This window comes from Artemia sp. Qi Xiang Cuo, chromosome 3 (assembly GCF_049724085.1).
Source record: "Artemia sp. Qi Xiang Cuo chromosome 3, ASM4972408v1, whole genome shotgun sequence".
Taxonomy (NCBI): Eukaryota; Metazoa; Arthropoda; class Branchiopoda; order Anostraca; family Artemiidae; genus Artemia; species Artemia sp. Qi Xiang Cuo.
In genome coordinates, this window is record NC_142796.1 from 75,070,820 (window position 1) to 75,077,640 (window position 6,821).

Sequence of the window (6,821 nt, forward strand, 5' to 3'; positions counted from 1 at the left end):
TAAAACTAAATTGGCATATTAATTTTACTGTTTTTAAAACTAATAATAACCTTGTAATAACCTAAGTTTGATTTTTGTTCCAGTTATTTAAGAATGATTCCTGAATCACAAAATTAAAATATTTAATCAAAATAATAACCTCTTTTAAAAGTTAAAAATAACGTTAGCGTAAGAGCGAGCTATTGAGGAAAGGGAACCCCCTCATGCACGTGATATGTTTTTCTCGTTTTAAGTTACTGCTTACTTTCAGCTGAAAAAACTTGTTTTTTTTTAAATTTAATTTCTGATTGTTTTTTTAAATAATGCTGTGAAATTTGACACCCCTTCATGGAAAATTCCCTTCCCCCATGAAAAATTTCTGCATGGAAATATCCTCCCATGTAACCTTCTCCCCCTGGTCCCCCACCAAAAAAATCCCCCTGAAAACGTCTGTAAATTTAGTAATAATCAATATTATGTGTAAACAATTGGCAAACCTCACAACTTACAGCCCTTTCCCCGGGACTGTGGAGGATTAAGTCATCATCAAAGACATAGTTATTAAATTTGTCGGCTATGGTGAACAAAATAGCTATCTAAAAGTTTCGATCAGATGATTTTTGGGAAAAAATTAGCATGGGAGGGAGCTTGGCTGCCCTCAAATTTTTTGGTCACTTAAAAAGGACACTAAAACCTTTATTTTCCGTTCAAATGAGCCCTCTTGCGACATTCTAGGATCACTATGTCAATATAATCACCCTTGGGAAGAAAGAAATAAATTAAAATAAAAATAAAAAAATAAATACGCTTCCGTGATCTTTGTTCTCGTAAAAATTACAAAACAATACAATTTTGCAGATACTAGATTGAACCCTCTACAGTAGAGTTCTCTGATGCGTTCAACCTGATGGTGTGATTTTCATTAAGATTCTATGACTTTAAGAAGGTGTTTCCCTCCTTTTTTTTAAAATAAGTTGAATATTCTCAGGTTCGTAACGTTTGATGGGCAGAACTAAACTTAATGAAACTTATTTACATGAAATCAGCATAACAACAATTTAATGTCTTTTCATACTGTGTCTTTCCAAAGATATTTGATTATTAAAGCAAGTCCAATTTCTAAACAACGATTTCTACTAAGCTTCAAGCTTTTGTTTTCTTTTTAAAGGTGTTTGAATTGTTGCAATTTCTTGTTAAGATGCTTAAAAATCAAATATCTTTGAAAAGACCGCTGTATGAAAAGACATGAAAAATGCAGTTTTACGTAAAAAAAAAGTTATTCTATTTTTAAATTTTTTGTTTCTTGATTAAAAAGGCAATAGAACTTTCAAATTTCAGTTTGAATGAGCCCTCTCGCAAATTTCCTCTGGATCTCGCAGGACCTCTGGGTCGATACGATCACCCCTGGTAAAAAAATTAAATAAACATGCATCCGTGATCTTTCTTCTTGCAAAAAACACCAAATTCCACATTTTTGCAGATAGGAGCTCGAAACGTTTACAGTAAGGTTTTATTATACACTAAAACTGATGGTGTGACTTTCATTAAGATTCTATGACTTGTAATTAAGATTTTTTAAGGCTTGTAACTTTTTATGGATATGAGTAAACTTAATGGAACGTATATATTTAAAATCAGCATAGAAATCTAATTCTTTTGATGTATCTATTGCTATTAAAATTCTGTTTTTTAGAGTATTGGCTACTATTGAGCTTGGTCACTCCTTACTAACAGTTTTTAACACAAGCTGTTTGATTTTAATCTGGGGATTTAGGATTATCATTTTCCGTATTTCAAGTGACTCAGTATGCTTTGAAGAGGCTAAATATTTGGAATTTAGAGAATTACAAATTGTCCTTTTCCATAAAACTTTTCTTCCTTCATATGACAACCTCACGGTGTAATGTGTTAACAAAGGAATTGAACTGCTTAGATCTATAATAGTGTAACAAGTAGTATAAACTAAATTAAACAGTTTAATGAAATAAAAAAAAATAATAACCCTAATTTTGGAATGTGAAGAAATAGAATACGTAGATAAAGATACAATATACTGGATGTCTAGGACGTTCCGATAAGTATCAACTTCCAAAATATCATAAGAGATAGGGGATAAGAAACTAACGTAAGAGCACAAAACTGCTGATTGAGAAAAATACTATAAAAGCTTAGAAAAAAAGAAGTTGTTCCTTTTTCAAGTTTATTGCTAAATGGTACCACTGCACTATGGTACTTTTGTGAAAAACAACTTTGCTCTGATTGTAAATGTGATTTGATTGATTGCTGGTCTGTAAACCATGCTAGAATCATTATTGTATTTTTTGAGAAATATATATTATCAAGGGATAACCTCAATTTTCCTAGTTCAGGACTCAGGTGAACCCTCGCCAAATCGTAAATATAATTGTTTACCCTTACAAGTCCACGTCTTTGAAATCAGCAAGGTAAGAGCACTGGATCTAGTTGGTTGAAAAAGTGTTAATATACCGTAACTAGTATACGTAGTACTAGTTCGATGCACATCATTCGGAGTAACAGCTCCTGAGAAAGAAGATTACGCAGCTAAGGTAGGGTCAACGGGATCACCCTTGAAAAGATCGTGGACAGAAAAGAATAAAGGAGTTGTGCCTTTTTGAAGTTTATTGTTGAACGGTACCACTACAGTATGGTACTGTTGCGAAAAACAAGTTTGCTCTGATTGTAAATGAAATTCTCTTACAACATTTTCTTTTACAAGTTTGATTGGATTGTAAGGTAATGTTTTAAAATTGTTGTGGGTGTTATTGAGTCAGAAAGAAGAACGGATGGGTCTTTTAGTTCTTCCATTATGGCCTCGTCGGGAGAACAAGAGAAAAAAGATAGCATCTTTTATAATTGGCTTGAGATAGAAAAAGGATACCCGATTATGCTGGCACTGCAGACCTAGATGAAATTATAGAAAAATTAAAATTTTGAATGAATTAGCTCAACTACATAATTTTAAGACTAAGAAACACTGTCGAGCAACTAGGCTAAAAGGAAGTGCGTTCCAGTATTTTAAATCGGTGAGAGATGATGAAAGCGCAATTGATAACATGGGCAGGCTAATAGAAACTTTTATTGGAAGGTTTAATGAATTAAGAGAATCGGAAAAGCTTCAAACGGAGATAGCTACTTTTAATGCATCCATAATGATTCGCAAATATGTATACACAATTTGTAGATCTGTATGTTTTTGGCTAGGTAAAAGTGAAACCTAGGTAAAAGTATTGCAAATGACGTCATGTAATGAAAATTGCTGTTGCTTGTCATTCATGCAACAGCATGTTGAAACTTCTCACTGTCTCTTGTCATCTTAACGCAGACAATTTGAGCCTTTTATTGGTATCATGACATCCAAATTGACCTTAAATTAGAAGTAGTGCCTTTGTAAAATTACTTTTTTTTTATTGGACCTTTAACTTATGGCGCAGCATGTCTTTTGTCCTTATAAAAGACATATCGCCGAAACTTTGTTTCTTTTAATTATTCAGGTTTAATTATTCAGGTTAATTAATTATTATTCAGGTTTAATTTTTATTATCGTCGAACCTTTGTTTCTTTTAATTATCCAGGTGGCGCGACAAAAACTTCTTTTTCTTCTAATGATTTATCTAGTCCAAATTTTTGATTTTCAAAGGTATTGTAGGCATTACTGACCACCCTTGTTTCTTTTAATTCTTCAGGTGGTGGGACAAAACTTCTTCTTTTGCCTGGGCTGGCCTTTTGTTATTATGAAAGACATACCGCCGAGCCTTTGTTTCTTTTAATTGTTCATGTGGAAGGAACTTCTTTTTCTTCCAACGATTTATCTAGTCCAGGTTATGATTTTCAAAGTATGGTAGGCATTGATGACCTTATCCATGTCAAAATTAAAAACCCAATCGCTATCATTTTCAATTTGATGGGTTCGTTTTACCTCGGTTTGTCTTTCGTCATTATGAAATACATATCGCCGAACCTTTGTTTTTTTTTAACAAAGGTATGGTTAGCATTGATAACATTATCCATGTCAAAATCTTAAACCCCATCATCATCGGTATCATTTTCAATTTTGACACGTTTTGATTCTTGCTGTCCAGGTTGATTTTCATTGGCTCGCTCACATGTTCGATGTTACATGTCACATTTTTGAATTTTGATTACTTCAGATAATTTAGCAATGGCTTTTGCTTGAGCTGCCTTTATTGGTGTTGTCGCAATTGATGGTCCAGGTTGTCAATGTTCACATCTTATCACGTTTGATAGTTTAGGTTTTACAAAACAGACATTTACCAAAACATTTTTAAAAACCAGTAGACATTAATACAGACTCGGTCACGAAAAGACCTTTGAGGTTAGCTGCCAAAAAGGCAATTTTAGCAATAAGAACGTGTTTTTAATTATTTTCCTTTCATTTCAATGAATGACCTTGTTTTACTTCATTTTATTTATCAGTCCTGGTTGAATTTTGGTGGAGTAATGATGCCAGAACCGTTATGAGAAAATATTGACATTTTCGGTTTGATTGGTCGCACGTTATTTTGAGTCTTTTTTCTTTTATGTACTTTTGTTTTGCTGAGGACGGCCATTGGACATAGGGCCGAAATATTAATTCAAATTATCTTCACTGTCTTATGAAAAGAAGTTCTTCTTGTTTTTGTTGTTTGTGATGTAAAGGCAGTGCGGTCTTCGTCGTTTTTTTCAGTTTCTTGCCTATAGCCGCCCACGATGACTTGCACGGCCTCTATCCCATGGTCACAATTAGCGCAGAGCAGGCCATACTGCAAGTCACGAGAAGCCATCATTGTCTTGATTGGAGAGAAAATGCAGGGACACAATCGTTAATGTCTGCGTCAATAACCTTCAAGAGCTGAGAATATTCATCCTTAGAAGAAAGCTTTCCTTGAGTAAATGCATTCCACCTAATTGGTAGCAATGCTTGTCAAACATAAGAGCAAATGTTCTTACACTGCCCTTAACTAGCGGAATGATGAATCTGTTACGGAAATTATCGCAGGGGTGTAAGGATTTTAACACTATTCTTGCATCCCAATCTATTTAAAGCCTCCCTCTTTAGATCCTCCCAGGAAGTCTTTAGATCCTCACAGCTACGCAAGCTCCTCCTCCATCCCAATCTATTCAAAGCCTCACTTTTACACCCACCCACGAAGATCTCATTTCCTTAAAATCTTTCTTTATGACATCCTCCCACACCAACCACGGACGACGTGCTTTCCGTTTAGCCCCAGACAGTTGACCGAAAAGGACAATCTTTGGCAATCGGTTATTCTTTATCCGCAGAACGGGCCCTAGCCATTTCAACCATTGTCTCATCATAGTCCTAGAAAGTAGTCCCCGAAGCCGCGCCACGCCGACATGACGGCGGCGAATGTGTGATTTAGTAACGGCGGCGGCGCGACGCCAGGCGCGCCAAAATTTTTTGGCGGCGCGCCGTCGATTTCTGACCGGCGGCGCGCCACGGCGTGCCGATTTTTCTGATTAAAAATAAAAAAAAATTCCACTTCACCAAGCACCTTCAACCTCATCTTGATTTTAGTAAGAATTTTTAAATGGTTGGCTAAAAACATACAATAATAATAAGACAAAACAGGGATTTGTTCGGCCGTGTGGAAAGTGTTTTTGTTCACCGTCGATCAGACCGAGTAGAATTCTCATTTTTAGCCACTAGACCCAGGGAAACCTATGTTGTGTTTAGGTTTACATTGTTTAGGCATCACATTGTTCCTATAAAATCCCGTGTTTAGTCATTTCCTTCTTGTTAATGATTTGGGCTAATGTGTGTATAACTTTCAAAGGTTGAAGTTCAAACATCTCCTGTTCATCAAATACATACGAAAAGGAAGTGAAAAAAACAAATAACAACCTCAAGAAAACACTGTATACAAGTCAGATACCATGGCTTAGCAACACCAACAATTTTAAATCAGCGGTTATATCACTTTAGGTACAATTGATGTAACAAAAGTGAGATCTGATACTAGCAATGGACTTTGAGGTCCTACAGATTGCCGTAAATGGGCTCCTTTTTTGTATCTGCTGAAATAAGTTCTTTTTATAAGGGAGAACAAACCTGCACCTTTACCATAGGGCTCCTGCACCCTACACTACAGGGGGGGGGGACTAAACTCCACCTTTACCCTCTTTTCTTATCAACATGGAATAACCCTCCAAAATTTTTTTTTTTTGAAAGAAGTGGTTAAGTTATGACGTTTCAAGTCAAAGTTTAAGGCTACTTCAACTTCAGTTGTGCTCTTCTCACTTTTCAAAAAAAATGTAATTCATTTCCATAGATATATTTCTATACTAGCTCTAGCTCTTTTCCAGATTAATTAAAAAAAACGTTGTACACAAAATAATTTTTTTAAAGATAAGCAAAGAACTGCATTAAACAAAAATGAGCAAAAATAAAATCAAACAATCTACCAAGCGGAGAACTACCACAAATCAGCATCGATAAAAAAATTAAAGACAAAACGAACTGAAATTACAATAAATAACCGAGTCAAACTCAAAACGAGCAGAAGTGAACATAAAGTTGGGCTCAAAACCCCTATGCCTTCCCCAAGGCAGAACATAATTTGCACTTAACTGAAAAAAAATAAATGTTTTTACTTTTATAACTTTAATAAATCAAATAATATTAATATTTTGATTACTTAATATCAGTATATGTATATTAGACTGACAATGCACATTCATTTGTATTTTTTCAGTAAAGTGCAAATTATTTTCTGGCCTTGGGAAGGCATAGGGGTTTTGAGCCCAACTTATGTTAATTTCTGCTCGTTTTGAGTTTGACTCGGTTATTTATTGTAATTTTT